This window comes from Nelumbo nucifera, chromosome 4, assembly GCF_055504915.1.
Source record: "Nelumbo nucifera cultivar China Antique chromosome 4, China Antique-T2T, whole genome shotgun sequence".
In the NCBI taxonomy this organism is placed as follows: Eukaryota; Viridiplantae; Streptophyta; class Magnoliopsida; order Proteales; family Nelumbonaceae; genus Nelumbo; species Nelumbo nucifera.
Genome location: NC_142652.1, coordinates 50,379,765 through 50,399,676, shown reverse-complemented (window position 1 = coordinate 50,399,676; position 19,912 = coordinate 50,379,765). Strand labels below are relative to the sequence as shown.

The 19,912-nt window shown below is 46.4% G+C and overlaps 29 non-coding genes and 10 pseudogenes across 29 annotated transcripts; all 39 read left to right on the top strand.

Moving 5' to 3' along the window:
- The first annotated feature begins 61 nt into the window (after positions 1-61).
- Positions 62-180, top strand: LOC148792899 (5S ribosomal RNA; annotated as a pseudogene).
- Positions 181-534: 354 nt separating this feature from the next.
- LOC148792898 (5S ribosomal RNA) lies at positions 535-653 on the top strand. Its single transcript, XR_016070565.1, has one exon. It is a non-coding gene; the product is annotated as a 5S ribosomal RNA (ribosomal RNA).
- A 355-nt stretch (positions 654-1,008) lies between these two features.
- On the top strand, positions 1,009-1,127 carry LOC148792897 (5S ribosomal RNA). Its single transcript, XR_016069312.1, has one exon. It is a non-coding gene; the product is annotated as a 5S ribosomal RNA (ribosomal RNA).
- Positions 1,128-1,482: 355 nt separating this feature from the next.
- LOC148792896 (5S ribosomal RNA) lies at positions 1,483-1,601 on the top strand (annotated as a pseudogene).
- A 354-nt stretch (positions 1,602-1,955) lies between these two features.
- On the top strand, positions 1,956-2,074 carry LOC148792895 (5S ribosomal RNA). Its single transcript, XR_016070564.1, has one exon. It is a non-coding gene; the product is annotated as a 5S ribosomal RNA (ribosomal RNA).
- A 355-nt stretch (positions 2,075-2,429) lies between these two features.
- LOC148792894 (5S ribosomal RNA) lies at positions 2,430-2,548 on the top strand. Its single transcript, XR_016069311.1, has one exon. It is a non-coding gene; the product is annotated as a 5S ribosomal RNA (ribosomal RNA).
- Positions 2,549-2,903: 355 nt separating this feature from the next.
- Positions 2,904-3,022, top strand: LOC148792893 (5S ribosomal RNA). Its single transcript, XR_016071345.1, has one exon. It is a non-coding gene; the product is annotated as a 5S ribosomal RNA (ribosomal RNA).
- A 354-nt stretch (positions 3,023-3,376) lies between these two features.
- Positions 3,377-3,498, top strand: LOC148792892 (5S ribosomal RNA; annotated as a pseudogene).
- Positions 3,499-3,908: 410 nt separating this feature from the next.
- On the top strand, positions 3,909-4,027 carry LOC148792891 (5S ribosomal RNA). The gene has a single exon (XR_016071321.1). It is a non-coding gene; the product is annotated as a 5S ribosomal RNA (ribosomal RNA).
- Positions 4,028-4,381: 354 nt separating this feature from the next.
- LOC148792890 (5S ribosomal RNA) lies at positions 4,382-4,500 on the top strand. Its single transcript, XR_016072992.1, has one exon. It is a non-coding gene; the product is annotated as a 5S ribosomal RNA (ribosomal RNA).
- A 355-nt stretch (positions 4,501-4,855) lies between these two features.
- LOC148792889 (5S ribosomal RNA) lies at positions 4,856-4,974 on the top strand. Its single transcript, XR_016068767.1, has one exon. It is a non-coding gene; the product is annotated as a 5S ribosomal RNA (ribosomal RNA).
- A 355-nt stretch (positions 4,975-5,329) lies between these two features.
- On the top strand, positions 5,330-5,448 carry LOC148792888 (5S ribosomal RNA). Its single transcript, XR_016069991.1, has one exon. It is a non-coding gene; the product is annotated as a 5S ribosomal RNA (ribosomal RNA).
- Positions 5,449-5,803: 355 nt separating this feature from the next.
- LOC148792887 (5S ribosomal RNA) lies at positions 5,804-5,922 on the top strand. Its single transcript, XR_016074902.1, has one exon. It is a non-coding gene; the product is annotated as a 5S ribosomal RNA (ribosomal RNA).
- Positions 5,923-6,275: 353 nt separating this feature from the next.
- Positions 6,276-6,394, top strand: LOC148792886 (5S ribosomal RNA; annotated as a pseudogene).
- A 355-nt stretch (positions 6,395-6,749) lies between these two features.
- LOC148792885 (5S ribosomal RNA) lies at positions 6,750-6,868 on the top strand (annotated as a pseudogene).
- A 355-nt stretch (positions 6,869-7,223) lies between these two features.
- On the top strand, positions 7,224-7,342 carry LOC148792884 (5S ribosomal RNA; annotated as a pseudogene).
- A 355-nt stretch (positions 7,343-7,697) lies between these two features.
- LOC148792883 (5S ribosomal RNA) lies at positions 7,698-7,816 on the top strand. The gene has a single exon (XR_016070110.1). It is a non-coding gene; the product is annotated as a 5S ribosomal RNA (ribosomal RNA).
- A 355-nt stretch (positions 7,817-8,171) lies between these two features.
- LOC148792882 (5S ribosomal RNA) lies at positions 8,172-8,290 on the top strand. Its single transcript, XR_016070059.1, has one exon. It is a non-coding gene; the product is annotated as a 5S ribosomal RNA (ribosomal RNA).
- Positions 8,291-8,645: 355 nt separating this feature from the next.
- LOC148792881 (5S ribosomal RNA) lies at positions 8,646-8,764 on the top strand (annotated as a pseudogene).
- Positions 8,765-9,118: 354 nt separating this feature from the next.
- Positions 9,119-9,237, top strand: LOC148792880 (5S ribosomal RNA). The gene has a single exon (XR_016074819.1). It is a non-coding gene; the product is annotated as a 5S ribosomal RNA (ribosomal RNA).
- A 355-nt stretch (positions 9,238-9,592) lies between these two features.
- LOC148792879 (5S ribosomal RNA) lies at positions 9,593-9,711 on the top strand. Its single transcript, XR_016075513.1, has one exon. It is a non-coding gene; the product is annotated as a 5S ribosomal RNA (ribosomal RNA).
- Positions 9,712-10,066: 355 nt separating this feature from the next.
- On the top strand, positions 10,067-10,185 carry LOC148792878 (5S ribosomal RNA). The gene has a single exon (XR_016075648.1). It is a non-coding gene; the product is annotated as a 5S ribosomal RNA (ribosomal RNA).
- A 354-nt stretch (positions 10,186-10,539) lies between these two features.
- Positions 10,540-10,658, top strand: LOC148792877 (5S ribosomal RNA). Its single transcript, XR_016070236.1, has one exon. It is a non-coding gene; the product is annotated as a 5S ribosomal RNA (ribosomal RNA).
- Positions 10,659-11,013: 355 nt separating this feature from the next.
- LOC148792876 (5S ribosomal RNA) lies at positions 11,014-11,131 on the top strand. Its single transcript, XR_016075282.1, has one exon. It is a non-coding gene; the product is annotated as a 5S ribosomal RNA (ribosomal RNA).
- Positions 11,132-11,485: 354 nt separating this feature from the next.
- LOC148792875 (5S ribosomal RNA) lies at positions 11,486-11,604 on the top strand (annotated as a pseudogene).
- Positions 11,605-11,959: 355 nt separating this feature from the next.
- Positions 11,960-12,078, top strand: LOC148792874 (5S ribosomal RNA). The gene has a single exon (XR_016069599.1). It is a non-coding gene; the product is annotated as a 5S ribosomal RNA (ribosomal RNA).
- A 355-nt stretch (positions 12,079-12,433) lies between these two features.
- LOC148792873 (5S ribosomal RNA) lies at positions 12,434-12,552 on the top strand (annotated as a pseudogene).
- Positions 12,553-12,906: 354 nt separating this feature from the next.
- LOC148792872 (5S ribosomal RNA) lies at positions 12,907-13,025 on the top strand. Its single transcript, XR_016075634.1, has one exon. It is a non-coding gene; the product is annotated as a 5S ribosomal RNA (ribosomal RNA).
- A 354-nt stretch (positions 13,026-13,379) lies between these two features.
- On the top strand, positions 13,380-13,497 carry LOC148792871 (5S ribosomal RNA). Its single transcript, XR_016075331.1, has one exon. It is a non-coding gene; the product is annotated as a 5S ribosomal RNA (ribosomal RNA).
- A 317-nt stretch (positions 13,498-13,814) lies between these two features.
- Positions 13,815-13,933, top strand: LOC148792870 (5S ribosomal RNA; annotated as a pseudogene).
- Positions 13,934-14,288: 355 nt separating this feature from the next.
- On the top strand, positions 14,289-14,407 carry LOC148792869 (5S ribosomal RNA). Its single transcript, XR_016075800.1, has one exon. It is a non-coding gene; the product is annotated as a 5S ribosomal RNA (ribosomal RNA).
- A 355-nt stretch (positions 14,408-14,762) lies between these two features.
- LOC148792868 (5S ribosomal RNA) lies at positions 14,763-14,881 on the top strand. The gene has a single exon (XR_016070031.1). It is a non-coding gene; the product is annotated as a 5S ribosomal RNA (ribosomal RNA).
- A 355-nt stretch (positions 14,882-15,236) lies between these two features.
- Positions 15,237-15,355, top strand: LOC148792867 (5S ribosomal RNA). The gene has a single exon (XR_016070311.1). It is a non-coding gene; the product is annotated as a 5S ribosomal RNA (ribosomal RNA).
- A 355-nt stretch (positions 15,356-15,710) lies between these two features.
- Positions 15,711-15,829, top strand: LOC148792866 (5S ribosomal RNA). The gene has a single exon (XR_016075390.1). It is a non-coding gene; the product is annotated as a 5S ribosomal RNA (ribosomal RNA).
- Positions 15,830-16,183: 354 nt separating this feature from the next.
- On the top strand, positions 16,184-16,302 carry LOC148792865 (5S ribosomal RNA). The gene has a single exon (XR_016070032.1). It is a non-coding gene; the product is annotated as a 5S ribosomal RNA (ribosomal RNA).
- A 355-nt stretch (positions 16,303-16,657) lies between these two features.
- LOC148792864 (5S ribosomal RNA) lies at positions 16,658-16,776 on the top strand. Its single transcript, XR_016072928.1, has one exon. It is a non-coding gene; the product is annotated as a 5S ribosomal RNA (ribosomal RNA).
- Positions 16,777-17,130: 354 nt separating this feature from the next.
- LOC148792863 (5S ribosomal RNA) lies at positions 17,131-17,248 on the top strand. Its single transcript, XR_016075686.1, has one exon. It is a non-coding gene; the product is annotated as a 5S ribosomal RNA (ribosomal RNA).
- Positions 17,249-17,602: 354 nt separating this feature from the next.
- LOC148792862 (5S ribosomal RNA) lies at positions 17,603-17,721 on the top strand. The gene has a single exon (XR_016071580.1). It is a non-coding gene; the product is annotated as a 5S ribosomal RNA (ribosomal RNA).
- Positions 17,722-18,075: 354 nt separating this feature from the next.
- Positions 18,076-18,194, top strand: LOC148792861 (5S ribosomal RNA). The gene has a single exon (XR_016070493.1). It is a non-coding gene; the product is annotated as a 5S ribosomal RNA (ribosomal RNA).
- The last annotated feature ends 1,718 nt before the right edge of the window (positions 18,195-19,912 follow it).

Here is a 19,912-nt window from a genome sequence, read left to right as displayed (position 1 = left end):
AAAGCAATTAAAGGAGGGGAGCAAGATAGTGCATAAAGATCTAAGCGAGCATGAATTAAACGGGTGCGATCATACCAGCACTAATGCACCTGCTCTCATCAGAACTCCGAAGTTAAGTGTGCTTGGGCGAGAGTATTACTAGGATGGGTGACCTCCTGGGAAGTCCTCGTGTTGCTCCCCAATTTTATTAATATTTTATTTCGATATCGTATTTGCAAATTCCATTTGTCGTTTCGGCGAGACAAACGCAAACAACGCGTCGGATACTCGGACCACTTGCGGGACGATCGTCATTATTGAATGGGAACGATGCAAGAATCGGGCTTTCGGCATTCGTCATGCATTGTGGGCCCCGCGATAGTATTGCATCTATCCGGAGGTGCGGCAGATCTAAAAAGCAAACACTCCTTTCACGTAGGAGCTTGTGCACGGTTACCAAGGGAGGAAGGCTGCATACACAGTTTTTTCAAGTCTAAAACAATTAAAGGAGGGAGCAAGATAGTGCATAAAGATCTAAGCGAGCATGAATTAAACGGGTGCGATCATACCAGCACCAATGCACCGGATCCCATCAGAACTCCGAAGTTAATTGTGCTTTGGCGAGAGTAGTACTAGGATGGGTGACCTCCTGGGAAGTCCTCGTGTTGCAACCCAATTTTATTAATATTTTATTTCGATATCGTATTTGCAAATTCCATTTGTCGTTTCGGCGAGACAAGCGCAAACAACGCGTCGGATACTCGGACCACTTGCGGGACGATCGTCATTATTGAATGGGAACGTTGCAAGAACCGGTCTTTCGGCATTCGTCATGCATTGTGGGCCCCGCGATAGTATTGCATCTATCCGGAGGTGCGGCAGATCTGAAAAGCAAACACTCCGCTCACGTAGGAGCTTGTGCACGGTTACCAAGGGAGGAAGGCTGCATACACAGTTTTTTCAAGTCTAAAGCAATTAAAGGAGGGGAGCAAGATAGTGCATAAAGATCTAAGCGAGCATGAATTAAACGGGTGCGATCATACCAGCACTAATGCACCGGATCCCATCAGAACTCTGAAGTTAAGTGTGCTTGGGCGAGAGTAGTACTAGGTTGGGTGACCTCTTGGGAAGTCCTCTTGTTGCACCCTAATTTTATTAATATTTTATTTTGATATCCTATTTGCAAATTCCATTTGTCGTTTCGGCGAGACAAACGCAAACAACGCGCCGGATACTCGGACCATTTGCGGCACGAGCGTCACTACTGAATGGGAACCGTGCAAAAACTCGGCTTTTGGCATTCGTCGTGCATTGTGGGCCCCACGATAGTATTGCAATTATCCGGTGGTGCGGCAGATCTGAAAAGCAAACACTCCGCTCACGTAGGAGCTTGTGCACGGTTACCAATGGAGGAAGGCAGCATACACACTTTTTTCAAGTCTAAAACAATTAATGGAGGGGAGCAAGATAGTGCATAAAGATCTAAGCGAGCATGAATTAAACGGGTGCGATCATACCAGCACTAATGCACCTGCTCTCATCAGAACTCCGAAGTTAAGTGTGCTTGGGCGAGAGTATTACTAGGATGGGTGACCTCCTGGGAAGTCCTCGTGTTGCTCCCCAATTTTATTAATATTTTATTTCGATATCGTATTTGCAAATTCCATTTGTCGTTTCGGCGAGACAAACGCAAACAACGCGTCGGATACTCGGACCACTTGCGGGACGATCGTCATTATTGAATGGGAACGATGCAAGAATCGGGCTTTCGGCATTCGTCATGCATTGTGGGCCCCGCGATAGTATTGCATCTATCCGGAGGTGCGGCAGATCTAAAAAGCAAACACTCCTTTCACGTAGGAGCTTGTGCACGGTTACCAAGGGAGGAAGGCTGCATACACAGTTTTTTCAAGTCTAAGACAATTAAAGGAGGGAGCAAGATAGTGCATAAAGATCTAAGCGAGCATGAATTAAACGGGTGCGATCATACCAGCACCAATGCACCGGATCCCATCAGAACTCCGAAGTTAATTGTGCTTTGGCGAGAGTAGTACTAGGATGGGTGACCTCCTGGGAAGTCCTCGTGTTGCAACCCAATTTTATTAATATTTTATTTCGATATCGTATTTGCAAATTCCATTTGTCGTTTCGGCGAGACAAGCGCAAACAACGCGTCGGATACTCGGACCACTTGCGGGACGATCGTCATTATTGAATGGGAACGTTGCAAGAACCGGGCTTTCGGCATTCGTCATGCATTGTGGGCCCCGCGATAGTATTGCATCTATCCGGAGGTGCGGCAGATCTGAAAAGCAAACACTCCGCTCACGTAGGAGCTTGTGCACGGTTACCAAGGGAGGAAGGCTGCATACACAGTTTTTTCAAGTCTAAAGCAATTAAAGGAGGGGAGCAAGATAGTGCATAAAGATCTAAGCGAGCATGAATTAAACGGGTGCGATCATACCAGCACTAATGCACCGGATCCCATCAGAACTCTGAAGTTAAGTGTGCTTGGGCGAGAGTAGTACTAGGTTGGGTGACCTCTTGGGAAGTCCTCTTGTTGCACCCTAATTTTATTAATATTTTATTTTGATATCCTATTTGCAAATTCCATTTGTCGTTTCGGCGAGACAAACGCAAACAACGCGCCGGATACTCGGACCATTTGCGGCACGAGCGTCACTACTGAATGGGAACCGTGCAAAAACTCGGCTTTTGGCATTCGTCGTGCATTGTGGGCCCCACGATAGTATTGCAATTATCCGGTGGTGCGGCAGATCTGAAAAGCAAACACTCCGCTCACGTAGGAGCTTGTGCACGGTTACCAATGGAGGAAGGCAGCATACACACTTTTTTCAAGTCTAAAACAATTAATGGAGGGGAGCAAGATAGTGCATAAAGATCTAAGCGAGCATGAATTAAACGGGTGCGATCATACCAGCACTAATGCACCGGATCCCATCAGAACTCCGAAGTTAAGCGTGCTTGGGCGAGAGTAGTACTTGGATGGATGACCTCCTGGGAAGTCCTCGTATTGCACCCCAATTTTATTAATATTTTATTTTGATTTGTATTTGCAAATTCCATTTGTTGTTTCCGCGAGACAACTGGAAACAACGCGTCGGATACTCGGACCACTTGCGGGACGATCGTCATTACTGAATGGGAACCGTGCAAAAATCGGGCTTTTGGCATTCGTCGTGCATTGTGGGCCCCGCGATAGTATTGCATCTATCCGGGTGTGCGGCAGATCTGAAAAGCAAACACTCCGCTCACGTAGGAGCTTGTGCACGGTTACCAAGGGAGGATGGCTGCATACACAGTTTTTTCAAATCTAAAACAATTAATGGAGGGGAGCAAGATAGTGCATAAAGATCTAAGCGAGCATGAATTAAACGGGTGCGATCATACCAGCACTAATGCATCGGATCCCATCAGAACTCCGAAGTTAAGTGTGCTTGGGCGAGAGTAGTACTAGGATGGGTGACCTCCTTGGAAGTCCGAAGTTAATTGTGCTTGGGCGAGAGTAGTACAAGGATGCTTGATCTCCTTGGAAGTCCACGTGTTGCACCCCAATTTTATTAATATTTTATTTCGATATCCTATTTGCAAATTCCATTTGTCGTTTCGGCGAGACAAACGCAAACAACGCGCCGGATACTCGGACCATTTGCGGCACGATCGTCATTACTGAATGGGAACCTCGCAAAAACTCGGCTTTTGGCATTCGTCATGCATTGTGGGCCCCGCGATAGTATTGCATTTATCCGGTGGTGCAGCAAATCTGAAAAGCAAACACTCCGCTCACGTTGGAGCTTGTGCACGGTTACCAAGGGAGGAAGGCTGCATACACACTTTTTTCAAGTCTAAAACAATTAATGGAGGGGAGCAAGATAGTGCATAAAGATCTAAGCAAGCATGAATTAAACGGGTGCGATCATACCAGCACTAATGCACCGGATCCCATCAGAACTCCGAAGTTAAGCGTGCTTGGGCGAGAGTAGTACTAGGATGGATGACCTCCTGGGAAGTCCTCGTATTGCACCCCAATTTTATTAATATTTTATTTTGATTTGTATTTGCAAATTCCATTTGTTGTTTCGGCGAGACAACTGGAAACAACGCGTCGGATACTCGGACCACTTGCGGGACGATCGTCATTACTGAATGGGAACGGTGCATGAACCGGGCTTTCGGCATTCGTCTTGCATTGTGGGCCCCGCGATAGTATTGCATCTATCCGGTGGTGCGGCAAATCTGAAAAGCAAACACACCGCTCACGTAGGAGCTTGTGCACGGTTACCAAGGGAGGAAGGCTGCATACACACTTTTTTCAAGTCTAAAACAATTAATGGAGGGGAGCAAGATAATGCATAAAGATCTAAAAGAGCATAAATTAAACGGGTGCGATCATACCAACACTAATGCACCGGATCCCATCAGAACTCCGAAGTTAAGTGTGCTTGGGCGAGAGTAGTACTTGGATGGGTGACCTCCTGGGAAGTCCTCGTGTTGCACCCCAATTTTATTAATATTTTATTTCGATATCGTATTTGCAAATTCCATTTGTCGTTTCGGCGAGACAAACGCAAACAATGTGCTGGATACTCGGACCATTTGCCGCACGATCGTCATTACTGAAGGGGAACTGTGCAGAAACCGAGCTTTTGGCATTCGTCGTGCATTGTGGGCCCCGCGATATTATTGCATCTATCCGGGGGTGCGGCAGATCTGAAAAGCAAACACTCTGCTCACGTAGGAGCTTGTGCATGGTTACCAAGGGAGCAAGGCTGCATGCACACTTTTTTCAAATCTAAAACAATTAATGGAGGGGAGCAAGATAGTGCATAAAGATCTAAGCGAGCATGAATTAAACGGGTGCGATCATACTAGCACTAACGCACCGGATCCCATCAGAACTCCGAAGTTAAGTGTGCTTGGGGGAGAGTAGTACTAGGATGGGTGACCTCCTGGGAAGTCCTCGAGTTGCACCCCAATTTTATTAATATTTTATTTCGATATCGTATTTGCAAATTCCATTTGTCGTTTCGGCGAGACAAACGCAAACAACGCGTCGGATATTCGGACCATTTGCGGCACGATCTTCATTACTGAATGGGAACCGTGCAAAAACCGGGCTTTTGGCATTAGTCGCGCATTGTGGGCCCCGCGATAGTATTGCATCTATCCGGGGGTGCGGCAGATCTGAAAAGCAAACACTCTACTCACGTAGGAGCTTGTGCACGGTTACCAAGGGAGGAAGGCTGCATGCACACTTTTTTCAAATCTAAAACAATTAATGGAGGGGAGCAAGATAGTGCATAAAGATCTAAGCGAGCCTGAATTAAACGGGTGCGATCATACCAGCACTAATGCACCTGATCTCATCAGAACTCCGAAGTTAAGTGTGCTTGGGCGAGAATAGTACTAGGATGGGTGACCTCCTGGGAAGTCCTCGTGTTGCAACCCAATTTTATTAATATTTTATTTCGATATCGTATTTGCAAATTCCATTTGTCGTTTCGGCGAGACAAGCGCAAACAACGCGTCGGATACTCGGACCACTTGCGGGATGATCGTCATTATTGAATGGGAACGATGCAAGAACCGGGCTTTCGGCATTCGTCATGCATTGTGGGCCCCGCGATAGTATTGCATCTATCCGGAGGTGCGGCAGATCTGAAAAGCAAACACTCCGCTCACGTAGGAGCTTGTGCACGGTTACCAAGGGAGGAAGGCTGCATACACTGTTTTTTCAAGTCTAAAACAATTAAAGGAGGGGAGCAAGATAGTGCATAAAGATCTAAGCGAGCATGAATTAAACGGGTGCGATCATACCAGCACTAATGCACCGGATCCCATCAAAACTCCGAAGTTAAGTGTGCTTGGGCGAGAGTAGTACTAGGATGGGTGACCTCTTGGGAAGTCCTCGTGTTGCACCCCATTTTTATTAATATTTTATTTCGATATCGTATTTGCAAATTCCATTTGTCGTTTCGGCGAGACAAACGCAAACAACGTGCCGGATACTCGGACCATTTGCCGCACGATCGTCATTACTGAATGGGAACGGTGCAAGAACCGGGCTTTCGGCATTCGTCTTGCATTGTGGGCCCCGCGATAGTATTGCATCTATCCTGGTGCGGCAGATCTTAAAAGCAAACACACCGCTCACGTAGGAGCTTGTGCACGGTTACCAAGGGAGGAAGGCTGCATACACACTTTTTTCAAGTCTAAAACAATTAATGGAGGGGAGCAAGATAGTGCATAAAGATCTAAGCGAGCATGAATTAAACGGGAGCGATCATACCAGCACTAATGCACCGGATCCCATCAGAACTCCGAAGTTAAGTGTGCTTGGGCGAGAGTAGTATTAGGATGGGTGACCTCTTGGGAAGTCCTCATGTTGCACCTCAATTTTATTAATATTTTATTTCGATATCGTATTTGCAAATTCCATTTGTCGTTTCGGTGAGACAAACGCAAACAATATGCTGGATACTCGGACCATTTGCCGCACGATCGTCATTACTGAATGGGAACTGTGCAAAAACCGAGCTTTTGGCATTCGTCGCGCATTGTGGGCCCCGCGATAGTATTGCATCTATCCGGGGGTGCGGCAGATCTGAAAAGGAAACACTCTGCTCACGTAGGAGCTTGTGCACGGTTACCAAGGGAGGAAGGCTGCATGCACACTTTTTTCAAATCTAAAACAATTAATGGAGGGGAGCAAGATAGTGCATAAAGATCTAAGCGAGCATGAATTAAACGGGTGCGATCATACCAGCACTAATGCACCTGCTCTCATCAGAACTCCGAAGTTAAGTGTGCTTGGGTGAGAGTAGTACTATGATGGGTGACCTCCTGGGAAGTCCTCGTGTTGCTCCCCAATTTTATTAATATTTTATTTCGATATCGTATATGCAAATTCCATTTGTCGTTTCGGCGAGACAAGCGCAAACAACGCGTCGGATACTCGGACCACTTGTGGGACGATCGTCATTATTGAATGGGAACGATGCAAGAACTGGGCTTTCGGCATTCGTCTTGCATTGTGGGCCCCGCGATAGTATTGCATCTATCCGGAGGTGCGGCAGATCTGAAAAGCAAACACTCCGCTCACGTAGGAGCTTGTGCACGGTTACCAAGGGAGGAAGGCTGCATACACAGTTTTTTCAAGTCTAAAACAATTAATGGAGGGGAACAAGATAGTGCATAAAGATCTAAGCGAGCATCAATTAAACGGGTGTGATCATACCAGCACTAATGCACCGGATCCCATCATAACTCCGAAGTTAAGTTTGCTTGGGCGAGAGTAGTACTAGGATGGGTGACCTCTTGGGAAGTCCTCGTGTAGCACCCCATTTTTATTAATATTTTATTTCAATATCGTATTTGCAAATTCCATTTGTCGTTTCGGCGAGACAAACGCAAACAACATGCCGGATACTCGGACCATTTGCCGCACGATCGCCATTACTGAATGGGAACCGTGCAAAAACCGGGCTTTTGGCACTCGTCGTGCATTGTGGGCCCCGCGATAGTATTGCATCTATCCAGGGGTGCGGCAGATCTGAAAAGCAAACACTCTGCTCACGTAGGAGCTTGTGCACGGTTACCAAGGGAGGAAGGCTGCATGCACACTTTTTTCAAATCTAAAACAATTAATGGAGGGGAGCAAGATAGTGCATAAAGATCTAAGCGAGCATGAATTAAACGGGTGCGATCATACCCGCACTAATGCACCGGATCCCATCAGAACTCCGAAGTTAAGTGTGCTTGGGCGAGAGTAATAATAGGATGGGTGACCTCCTGAGAAGTCCTCGTGTTGCACCCCAATTTTATTAATATTTTATTTCGATATCGTATTTGCAAATTCCATTTGTCGTTTCGGCGAGACAAACGCAAACAACGCGCCGGATACTCGGATCATTTGCGGCACGATCGTCATTACTGAATGGGAACCGTGCAAAAACCGGGCTTTTGGCATTCGTCGTGCATTGTGGGCCCCGCGATAGTATTGCATCTATCCGGGGGTACGGCAGATCTGAAAAGCAAACACTCTGCTCACGTAGGAGCTTGTGCACGGTTACCAAGGGAGGAAGGCTGCATACACCGTTTTTTCAAGTCTAATACAATTAATGGAGGGGAGCAAAATAGTGCATAAAGATCTAAGCGAGCATGAATTAAACGGGTGCGATCATACCAGCACGAATGCACTGGATCCCATCAGAACTCCGAAGTTAAGTGTGCTTGGGCGAGAGTAATAATAGGATGGGTGACCTCCTGAGAAGTCCTCGTGTTGCACCCCAATTTTATTAATATTTTATTTCGATATCGTATTTGCAAATTCCATTTGTCGTTCCGGTAAGACAAACGCAAACAACGTGCCGGATACTCGGACCATTTGCCGCACGATCGTCATTACTGAATGGGAACCGTGCAAAAACCGGGCTTTTGCCATTCGTCGTGCATTGTGGGCCCCGCGATAGTATTGCATCTATCCGGGGGTGCGGCAGATCTGAAAAGCAAACACACCGCTCACGTAGGAGCTTGTGCACGGTTACGAAGGGAGGAACGCTGCATACACACTTTTTTCAAGTCTAAAACAATTAATGGAGTGGAGCAAGAGAGTGCATAAAGATGTAAGCGAGCATGAATTAAACGGGTGCGATCATACCAGCACTAATGCACCGGATCCCATCAGAACACCAAAGTTAAGTGTGCTTGGGCGAGAGTAGTACTAGAATGGGTGACCTCCTGGGAAGTCCTCATGTTGCACCCCAATTTTATTAATATTTTATTTTGATTTGTATTTGCAAATTCCATTTGTTGTTTCGGCGAGACAACTGGAAACAACGCGTCGGATACTCAGACCACTTGCGGGACGATCGTCATTACTGAATGGGAACGGTGCATGAACCGGGCTTTCGGCATTCGTCTTGCATTGTGGGCCCCGCGATAGTAATGCATCTATCCGGTGGTGCGGCAGATCTGAAAAGCAAACACACCGCTCACGTAGGAGCTTGTGCACGGTTACCAAGGGAGGAAGGCTGCATACACACTTTTTTCAAGTCTAAAACAATTAATGGAGGGGAGCAAGATAGTGCATAAAGATCTAAGCGAGCATGAATTAAACGGGTGCGATCATACCAGCACTAATGCACCGGATCCCATCAGAACTCCGAAGTTAAGTGTGCTTGGGCGAGAGTAGTATTAGGATGGGTGACCTCCTTGGAAGTCCTCGTGTTGCACCCCAATTTTATTAATATTTTATTTCGATATCCTATTTGCAAATTCCATTTGTCGTTTCGGCGAGACAAACGCAAACAACGCGCCGGATACTCGGACCATTTGCGGCACGATCGTCATTACTGAATGGGAACCGTGCAAAAACTCGGCTTTTGGCATTCGTCGTGCATTGTGGGCCCCGCGATAGAATTGCATTTATCCGGTGGTGCGGCAGATCTAAAAAGCAAACACTCCGCTCACGTAGGAGCTTGTGCACGGTTACCAATGGAGGAAGGCAGCATACACACTTTTTTCAAGTCTAAAACAATTAATGGAGGGGAGCAAGATAGTGCATAAAGATCTAAGCGAGCATGAATTAAACGGGTGCGATCATACCAGCACTAATGCACCGGATCCCATCAGAACTCCGAAGTTAAGTGTGCACGGGCGAGAGTAGTACTAGGATGGGTGACCTCTTGGGAAGTCCTCTTGTTGCACCCTAATTTTATAAATATTTTATTTCGATATCCTAATTGCAAATTCCATTTGTCGTTTCGGCGAGACAAACGCAAACAACGCGCCGGATACTCGGACCATTTGCGGCACGATCGTCATTACTGAATGGGAACCGTGCAAAAACTCGGCTTTTGGCATTCGTCGTGCATTGTGGGCCCCGCGATAGAATTGCATTTATCCGGTGGTGCGGCAGATCTAAAAAGCAAACACTCCGCTCACGTAGGAGCTTGTGCACGGTTACCAATGGAGGAAGGCAGCATACACACTTTTTTCAAATCTAAAACAATTAATGGAGGGGAGCAAGATAGTGCATAAAGATCTAAGCGAGCATGAATTAAACGGGTGCGATCATACCAGCACTAATGCACCGGATCCCATCAGAACTCCGAAGTTAAGCGTTTTTGGGCGAGAGTAGTACTTGGATGGAAGACCTCCTGGGAAGTCCTCGTATTGCACCCCAATTTTATTAATATTTTATTTTGATTTGTATTTGCAAATTCCATTTGTTGTTTCGGCGAGACAACTGGAAACAACGCGTCGGATACTCGGACCACTTGCGGGACGATCGTCATTACTGAATGGGAACGGTGCAAGAACCGGGCTTTCGGCATTCGTCTTGCATTGTGGGCCCCGCGATAGTATTGCATCTATCCGGTGGTGCGGCAGATCTGAAAAGCAAACACACCGCTCACGTAGGAGCTTGTGCACGGTTACCAAGGGAGGAAAGCTGCATACACACTTTTTTCAAGTCTAAAACAATTAATGGAGGGAAGCAAGATAGTGCACAAAGATCTAAGCGAGCATGAATTAAACGGGTGCGATCATACCTGCACTAATGCACCGGATCCCATCAGAACTCCGAAGTTAAGTGTGCTTGGGCGAGAGTAGTACTAGGATGGGTGACCTCTTGGGATGTCCTCTTGTTGCACCCCAATTTTATTATTATTTTATTTCGATATCGTATTTGCAAATTCCATTTGTCGTTTCGTCGAGACAAACGCAAACAACGCGCCGGATACTCGGACCATTTGCGGCACGATCGTCATTACTGAATGGGAACCGAGCAAAAACCGGGCTTTTGGCATTCGTCGTGCATTGTGGCCCCCGCGATAGTATTGCATCTATCCGGGGGTGCGGCAGATCTGAAAAGCAAACACTCTGCTCACGTTGGAGTTTGTGCACGGTTACCAAGGGAGGAAATCTGCATACACAGTTTTTTCAAGTCTAAAACAATTAATGGAGGGGAGCAAAATAGTGCATAAAGATCTAAGCGAGCATGAACTAAACGGGTGCGATCATACCAGCACTAATGCACCGGATCCCATCAGAACTCCGAAGTTAAGCGTGCTTGGGCGAGAGTAGTACTAGGATGGGTGACCTCCTTGTAGTCCTCGTGTTGCACCCCAATTTTATTAATATTTTATTTTGATTTGTATTTGCAAATTCCATTTGTTGTTTCGGCGGGACAACTGGAAACAACGCGTCGGATACTCAGACCACTTGCGGGACGATCGTCATTACTGAATGGGAACAATGCAAGAACCGGGCTTTCGGCATTCGTCATGCATTGTGGGCCCCGCGATAGTATTGCATCTATCCGGAGGTGCGGCAGATCTGAAAAGCAAACACTACGCTCACGTAGGAGCTTGTGCACGGTTACCAAAGGAGAAAGGCTGAATACACAATTTTTTCAAGTCTAAAACAATTAATGGAGGGGAGCAAGATAGTGCATAAAGATCTAAGCGAGCATGAATTAAACGGGTGCGATCATACCAGCACTAATGCACCGGATCCCATCAGAACTCCGAAGTTAAGTTTGTTTAAGCGAGAGTAGTACTAGGATGGGTTACCTCCTGGGAAGTCCTCGTGTTGCACCCCAATTTTATTAATATTTTATTTCGATATCCTATTTGCAAATTCCATTTGTCGTTTCGGCGAGACAAACGCAAACAACGCGCCGGATACTCGGACCATTTGCGGCACGATCGTAATTACTGAATGGGAACCGTGCAAAAACCGGGCTTTTGGCATTCGTCGTGCATTGTGGGCCCCACGATAGTATTGCATCTATCCGGGGGTGCGGCAGATCTGAAAAGCAAACACTCTGCTCACATAGGAGCTTGTGCTCGGTTACCAAGGGAGGAAGGCTGCATAGACACTTTTTTCAAATCTAAAACAATTAATGGAGGGGAGCAAGACAGTGCATAAAGATCTAAGCGAGCATGAATTAACCGGGTGCGATCATACCAGCACTAAAGCACCGGATCCCATCAGAACTCCGAAGTTAAGTGTGCTTGGGCGAGAGTAGTACTAGGATGGGTGACCTCCTGGGAAGTCCTCGTGTTGCACCCCAATTTTATTAATATTTTATTTCGATATTGTATTTGCAAATTCCATTTGTCGTTTCGGCGAGACAAACGCAAACAACGCGCCGGATACTCGGACCATTTGCGGCACCATCGTCATTACTGAATGGGAACCGTGCAAAAACCGGGCTTTTGGCATTCGTCGTGCATTGTGGGCCCCACGATAGTATTGCATCTCTCCAATGGTGCGGCAGATCTGAAAAGCAAACACTCTGCTCACGTAGGAGCTTGTGCACGGTTACCAAGGGAGGAAGGCTGCATACACAGTTTTTTCAAGTCTAAAACACTTAATGGAGGGGAGCAAAATAGTGCTTAAAGATCAAAGTGAGCATGAAATAAAAGGGTGCGAACATACCAGCACTAATGCACCAGAACCCATCAGAACTATGAAGTTAAGCGTGCTTGGGCGAGAGTAGTACTAGGATGGGTGACTTCCTGGGAAGTCCTCGTGTTGCACTCCAATTTATTTACTATTTTATTTTGATTTGTATTTGCAAATTCCATTTGTTATTTCAGCGAGACAACTGGAAATAACGCGTCGGATACTCGGACCACTTGCGGGACGATCGTCATCACTGAATGGGAACGGTGCAAGAACCAGGCTTTCGGCATTCGTCTTGCATTGTGGGCCCCGCGATAGTATTGCATCTATCCGGGGGTGCGGCAGATCTAAAAATCAAAGACACCGCTCACGTAGGAGCTTGTGCACGGTTACCAAGGGAGGAAGGCTGCATACACTCTTTTTTCAAGTCTAAAACAATTAATGGAGGGGAGCAAGATAGTGCATAAAGATCTAAGCGAGCATGAATTAAACGGGTGCTATCATACTAGCACTAATGCACCGGATCCCATCAGAACTCCGAAGTTAAGTGTGCTTGGGCGAGAGTAGTACTAGAATGGGTGACCTCCTGGGAAGTCCTCGTGTTGCACCCCAATTTTATTAATATATTATTTTGATTTGTATTTGCAAATTACATTTGTTGTTTCGGCGAGACAACTGGAAACAACGCGTTGGATAGTCGGACCATTTGCGGCACGATCGTCATTACTGAATGGCAACGATGCAAGAACCGGGCTTTCGGCATTCGTCATGCATTGTGGGCCCCGCGATAGTATTGCATCTATCCGGAGGTGCGGCAGATCTGAAAAACAAACACTCCGCTCACGTAGGAGCTTGTGCACGGTTACCAAGGGAGGAAGGCTGCATACACACTTTTTTCAAATTTAAAACAATTAATGGTGGGGAGCAAGATAGTGCATAAACATCTAAGCGAGCATGAATTCAACGGGTGCGATCATACCAGCACTAATGCTCCGGATCCCATCAGAACTCCGAAGTTAAGCGTGCTTGGGCGAGAGTAGTACTAGGATGGGTGACCTGCTGGAAGTCCTCGTGTTGCACCCCAATTTTATTAATATTTTATTTTGATTTGTATTTGCAAACTGCATTTGTTGTTTCGGCGAGACAACTGGAAACAACGCGTCGGATACTCGGACCATTTGCGGCACTATCGTCATTACTGAATGGCAACGATGCAAGAACCGGGCTTTCGGCATTCGTCATGCATTGTGGGCCCCGCGATAGTATTGCATCTATCCGGAGGTGCGGCAAATCTGAAAAACAAAGGGAGGAAGGCTGCGTACACACTTTTTTCAAATTTAAAACAATTAATGGAGGGGAGCAAGATAGTGCATAAAGATCTAAGCGAACATGAATTAAACGGGTGCGATCATACCAGCACTAATGCACCGGAACCCATCAGAACTCCAAAGTTAAGTGTGCTTGGGCGAGAGGAGTACTAGGATGGGTGACCTCCTCGGAAGTCCTCATGTTGCACCCCAATTTTATTATTATTTTATTTCGATATCGTAATAGCAAAATCCATTTGTCGTTTCGGCGAGACAAACGCAAACAACGCGCTGGATACTCGGACCATTTGCGGCACGATCGTAATTACTTAATGGGAACCGTGCAAAAACCGGGCTTTTGGCATTCGTCGTGCATTGTGGGCCCCGCGATAGTTTTGCATCTATCCGGGGGTGCGGCAGATCTGAAAAGCAAACACTCTGCTCACATAGGAGCTTGTCCACGGTTACCAACGGAGGAGGGCTGCATACACACTTTTTTCAAATCTAAAACAATTAATGGAGGGGAGCAAGAAAGTGCATAATGATCTAAGCGAACATGAAATAAACGGGTGCGATCATACCAGCACTAATGCATCGGATCCCATCAGAACTCCGAAATTAAGTGTGCTTGGGCGAGAGTAGTACTAGGATGGGTGACCTCGTGGGAAGTCCTCGTGTTGCACCCCAATTTTATTAATATTTTATTTCGATATCGTATTAGCAAATTTCATTTGTCGTTTCGGCGAGACAAACGCAAACAACGTGCCGGATACTCGTACCATTTGCGGCACGATCGTCATTACTGAATGGGAACCGTGCAAAAACCGGGCTTTTGGCATTCGTCGTGCATTGTGGGCCCCGCGATAGTATTGCATCTATCCCGGGGTGCGGCAGATCTGAAAAGCAAACACTCTGCTCACGTAGGAGTTTGTGCACGGTTACCGAGGGAGGAAGGCTGCATACACAGTTTTTTCAAGTCTAAAACAATTAATGGAGGGGAGCAAGATAGTGCATAAAGATCTAAGCGAGCATGAATTAAACGGGGGCGATCATACCAGCACTAATGCACCGGATCCCATCAGAACTCCGAATTTAAGTGTGCTTGGGCGAGAGTAGTAGTAGGATGGGTGACCTCTTGGGAAGTCCTCGTATTGCACCCCAATTTTATTAATATTTTATTTCGATATCGTGTTTGCAAATTCCATTTGTCGTTTCGGCGAGACAACTGGAAACAACGCGTAGGACACTCGGACCATTTGCGGCACGATCGTCATTTCTGAATGGCAACGATGCAAGAACCGGGCTTTCGGCATTCGTCATGCATTGTGGGCCCCGCAATAGTATTGCTTCTATCCGCAGCTGCGGCTGATCTGAAAAGCAAACACTCCGCTCACGTAGGAGCTTGTGCACGGTTACCAAGGGAGGAAGGCTGCATACACACTTTTTTCAAATCTAAAACAATTAATGGAGGGGAGCAAGATAGTGCATAAAGATCTAAGCGATCATGGATTAAACGGGTGCGATCATACCAGCACTAATGCACCGGATGCCATCAGAACTCCGAAGTAAAGCGTGCTTGGGCGAGAGTAGTACTAGGATGGGTGACCTCCTTGGAAGTCCTCGTGTTGCACCCCAATTTTATTAATATTTTATTTCGATATCGTGTTTGCAAATTCCATTTGTCGTTTCGGCGAGACAAACGCAAACAACGCGTCGGATACTCGGACCATTTGCGGCACGATCGTCATTACTGAATGGGAACCGTGCAAGAACTCGGCTTTTGGCATTCGTCGTGCATTGTGGGCCCCGCGATAGTATTGCATTTAAACGGTGGTGCGGCAGATCTTAAAAACAAACATTTCGCCCACGTAGGAGCTTGTGCACGGTTACCAAGGGAGGAAGGCTGCATACACAGTTTTTTCAAGTCTAAAACAACTAATGGAGGGGAGCAAAATAGTGCATAAAGATCTAAGCGAGCATGAATTAAACGGGTGCGATCATACCAGCACTAATGCACCGGATCCCATCAGCACTCCGAAGTTAAGCGTGCTTGGGCGAGAGTAGTACTAGGATGGGTGACCTCCTGGGAAGTCTTCGTGTTGCACACCAATTTTATTAATATTTTATTTTGATTTGTATTTGCAAATTGCATTTGTTGTTTCGGCGAGACAACTGGAAACAACGCGTCGGATACTCGGACCACTTGCGGCACGATCGTCATTACTGAATGGGAACGGTGCAAGAACCGGGCTTTCGACATTCGTCTAGCATTGTGGGCCCCGCGATAGTATTGCATCTATCCGGGGGTGCGGCAGATCTGAAAAGCAAACACTCCGCTCACGGAGGAGCTTCTGCACGGTTTCCATGGGAGGAAGGATGCGTACACACTTTTTTCAAGTCTAAACCAATTAATGGAGGGGAGCAAGATAGTGCATAAATATCTAAGCGAACATTAATTAAATGGGTGCGATCATACCAGCACTAATGCACCGGATCCCATCAGAACTCCGAAGTTAAGTATGCTTGGGCGAGAGTAGTACTAGGAAAGGTGACCTCCTGGGAAGTCCTCGTGTTGCACCCCAATTTTATTAATATTTTATTTCGATATCGTGTTTGCAAATTCCATTTGTCGTTTCGGCGAGACAAACGCAAACAACGCGTCGGATACTCGGACCATTTGCGGCACGATCGTCATTACTGAATGGGAACCGTGCAAGAACCGGGCTTTCGACATTCGTAATGCATTGTGGGCCCCGCGATAGTATTGCATCTATCCGGGGGTGCGGCAGATCTAAAAAGCAAACACTCCGCACACGTAGGAGCTTGTGCCCGGTTACCATGGGAGGAAGGCTGCATACACAGTTTTTTCAAGTCTAAAACAATTAATGGAGGGGAGCAAGATAGTGCATAAAGATCTAAGCGAGCATGAATTAAACGGGTGCGATCATACCAGCACTAATGCACCGGATCCCATCAGAACTCCGAAGTTAAGTGTGCTTGGGCGAGAGTTGTACTAGAATGGGTGACCACCTGGGAAGTCCTCGTGTTGCACCCCAATTTTAGTAATATTTTATTTTGATTTGTATTTGCAAATTCCATTTGTTGTTTCGGCGAGACAACTGGAAACAACGCGTCGGATACTCGGACCATTTGCGGCACGATCGTCATTACTGAATGGCAACGATGCAAGAACCGGGCTTTCGGCATTCGTCATGCATTGTGGGCCCCGCGATAGTATTGCATCTATCCGGAGGTGCGGCAGATCTGAAAAACAAACACTCCGCTCACATAGGAGCTTGTGCACGGTTACCAAGGGAGGAAGGCTGCATACACACTTTTTTCAAATTTAAAACAATTAATGGAGGGGAGCAAGATAGTGATTAAACATCTAAGCGAGCATGAATTCAACGGGTGCGATCATACCAGCACCAATGCACCGGATCCCATCAGAACTCCGAAGTTAAGCGTGCTTGGGCGAGAGTAGTACTAGGATGGGTGACCTGCTGGAAGTCCTCGTGTTGCACCCCAATTTTATTAATATTTTATTTTGATTTGTATTTGCAAATTCCATTTGTTGTTTCAGCGAGACAACTGGAAATAACGCGTCGGATACTCGGACCACTTGCGGGACGATCGTCATTACTGAATGGGAACGGCGCAAGAACCGGGCTTTCGGCATTCGTCTTGCATTGAGGGCCCCGCGATAGTATTGCATCTATCCGGGGGGGCGGCAGATCTGAAAAGCAAACACACCGCTCACGTAGGAGCTTGTGCACGGTTACCAAGGGAGGAAGGATGCATACACATTTTTTTCAAGTCTAAAACAATTAATGGAGGGGAGCAAGGTAGTGCATAAACATCTAAGCGAGCATGAATTAAACGGGTGCGATCATACCAGCACTAATGCACCGGATCCCATCAGAACTCCGAAGTTAAGTGTGCTTGGGCGAGAGTAGTACTAGAATGGGTGACCTCCTGGGAAGTCCTCGTGTTGCACCCCAATTTTATTAATATGTCATTTTGATTTGTATTTGCTAATTGCATTTGTTGTTTCGGCGAGACAACTTGAAACAACGCGTCGGATACTCAGACCTTTTGCGGCACGATCGTCATTACTGAATGGCAACGATGCAAGAACCGGGCTTTCGGCATTCGTCTTGCATTGTGGGCCCCGTGATAGTATTGCATCTATCCGGAGGTGCGGCAGATCTGAAAAACAAACACTCCGCTCACGTAGGAGCTTGTGCACGGTTACCAAGGGAGGAAAGCTGCGTACACACCTTTTTCAAATTTAAAACAATTAATGGAGGAGAGCAAGATAGTGCATAAAGATATAAGCGAGCATGAATTAAAGGGGTGCGATCATACCAGCACTAATGCACCGCATCACATCAGAACTCCGAAGTTAAGTGTGCTTGGGCGAGAGGAGTACTAGGATGGGTGACCTCCTGGGAAGTCCTCGTGTTGCACCCCAATTTTATTATTATTTTATTTCGATATCGTAATTGCAAATTCCATTTGTCGTTTCGGCGAGACAAACGCAAACAACGCGCCGGATACTCGGACCATTTGCGGCACGATCGTAATTACTGAATGGGAACCGTGCAAAAACCGGGCTTTTGGCATTCGTCGTGCATTGTGGGCCCCGCGATAGTATTGCATCTATCCGGGGGGGCGGTAGATCTGAAAAGCAAACACTCTGCTCACATAGGAGCTTGTGCACGGTTACCAAGGGAGGAAGGCTGCATACACACTTTTTTCAAATCTAAAACAATTAATGGAGGGGAGCAAGATAGTGGAAATAAATAAAGCAAACACTTTTCAAATCTAAAAAAGCAAACACTTTTTTCAAGACAGTTTTGTATGCCCTTAGCTTCAATCATTTTGATGTACTTTTGTTATTTAGTGGAAATAAATAAAGTGCATGTTTGATTCATGTTGTTTGGTTTAATTCTGTGTAAAACCCTAAAACTGGACATTTGTAGAGACTCATGTTAGTTTTAAATGTTCACAGCCGTTGGATAAGTCTGGGGAGATTTATCCTGCCAAGGCTGATACTGGTGTGCCACCAAGTGTTGGGATGGCCTGTCTCAGCCATCAGGGTAAGACCCGAGGCACATACAGCATGGGATTACTTGAATCCTTGAACCGGACCAGATTTCCAGTCTTGCCCTGGACCTTGGAGATAGATGGGCAAAACTGGAAAGTTACACCTGACCCCTAGACTCGATTATGACACTTCACTAGGTGTTGGATCAGGCTGCCTTTGATATGCCAATCAGTGAGATCCTTAGTGGGGATCAAAACCTGGGTATGTTGGGGCAGTTTGAGAATTCATCTGAGTGGGTGGTCATAGTGACAGAATCAGCCACTTTGTCGGACAAAGGGTAATGATCGGGAATGCACTCTCTCTGATGGAAACCAAACTGCCGGCAGTTGATTTCAATCGTTGGAATTTTGTTTTTGCAAAATTAATATATTTACATATATATGTACGGTTTCAAAATGTTTGCAAATGGTTTTAATTCCCGGGATCCATGTGAGAGGAGAGTGCGGCACTGTTCCTTGCAGCCGAGGGAGAGGTCCTCTCTTGTCGGGCAGTGCTTGATCATTAAGGGCTGAGAGGTTAAGTGTAAGACCATTTAGGATAATACCTGATGGGCTAATCTTGCACCTGCCCACAGTCCCTGGGTTTTTATAAGATGGCTTGGCCCAGGGACCACTTAATGTAAGTGTTGGGCCCATAGGGTTCATAAGATGGACTCAAGGGGTTCATTGAGATTTTCAGTGAATTTGGCTGGGCCTTGTATTAAAGGCTGGGCCGAACCCATGTGGCTGGTGTGTAGATCAATGCTTGGGTCCCACGCCATACAAAGAAGCCCAACTGGGCAGCAGATTGGAAACTAATTAAACACTGAATACTTAATGGGCCAAAAGCCCATTTCGAAGTGGGCTGATATGATCACCCATCAATGGGGCGAATTTGAGATTGAAGTTAGCAAAAAGGATTGGGCTCTTAGCCTTATCCACTCTTAGAGACCAAATTCAAATCAGATTTGAATCTGGTAACCTCCTGATAAGATCAGGAGTAAGCTAACTCTATCTGGGAAAGGGATTAAGATTATCCCCTATCCAAATACTGATTTGGATTGGGATAACTCCTAATTAGGAGATTTCTTAATCAAGAAGAA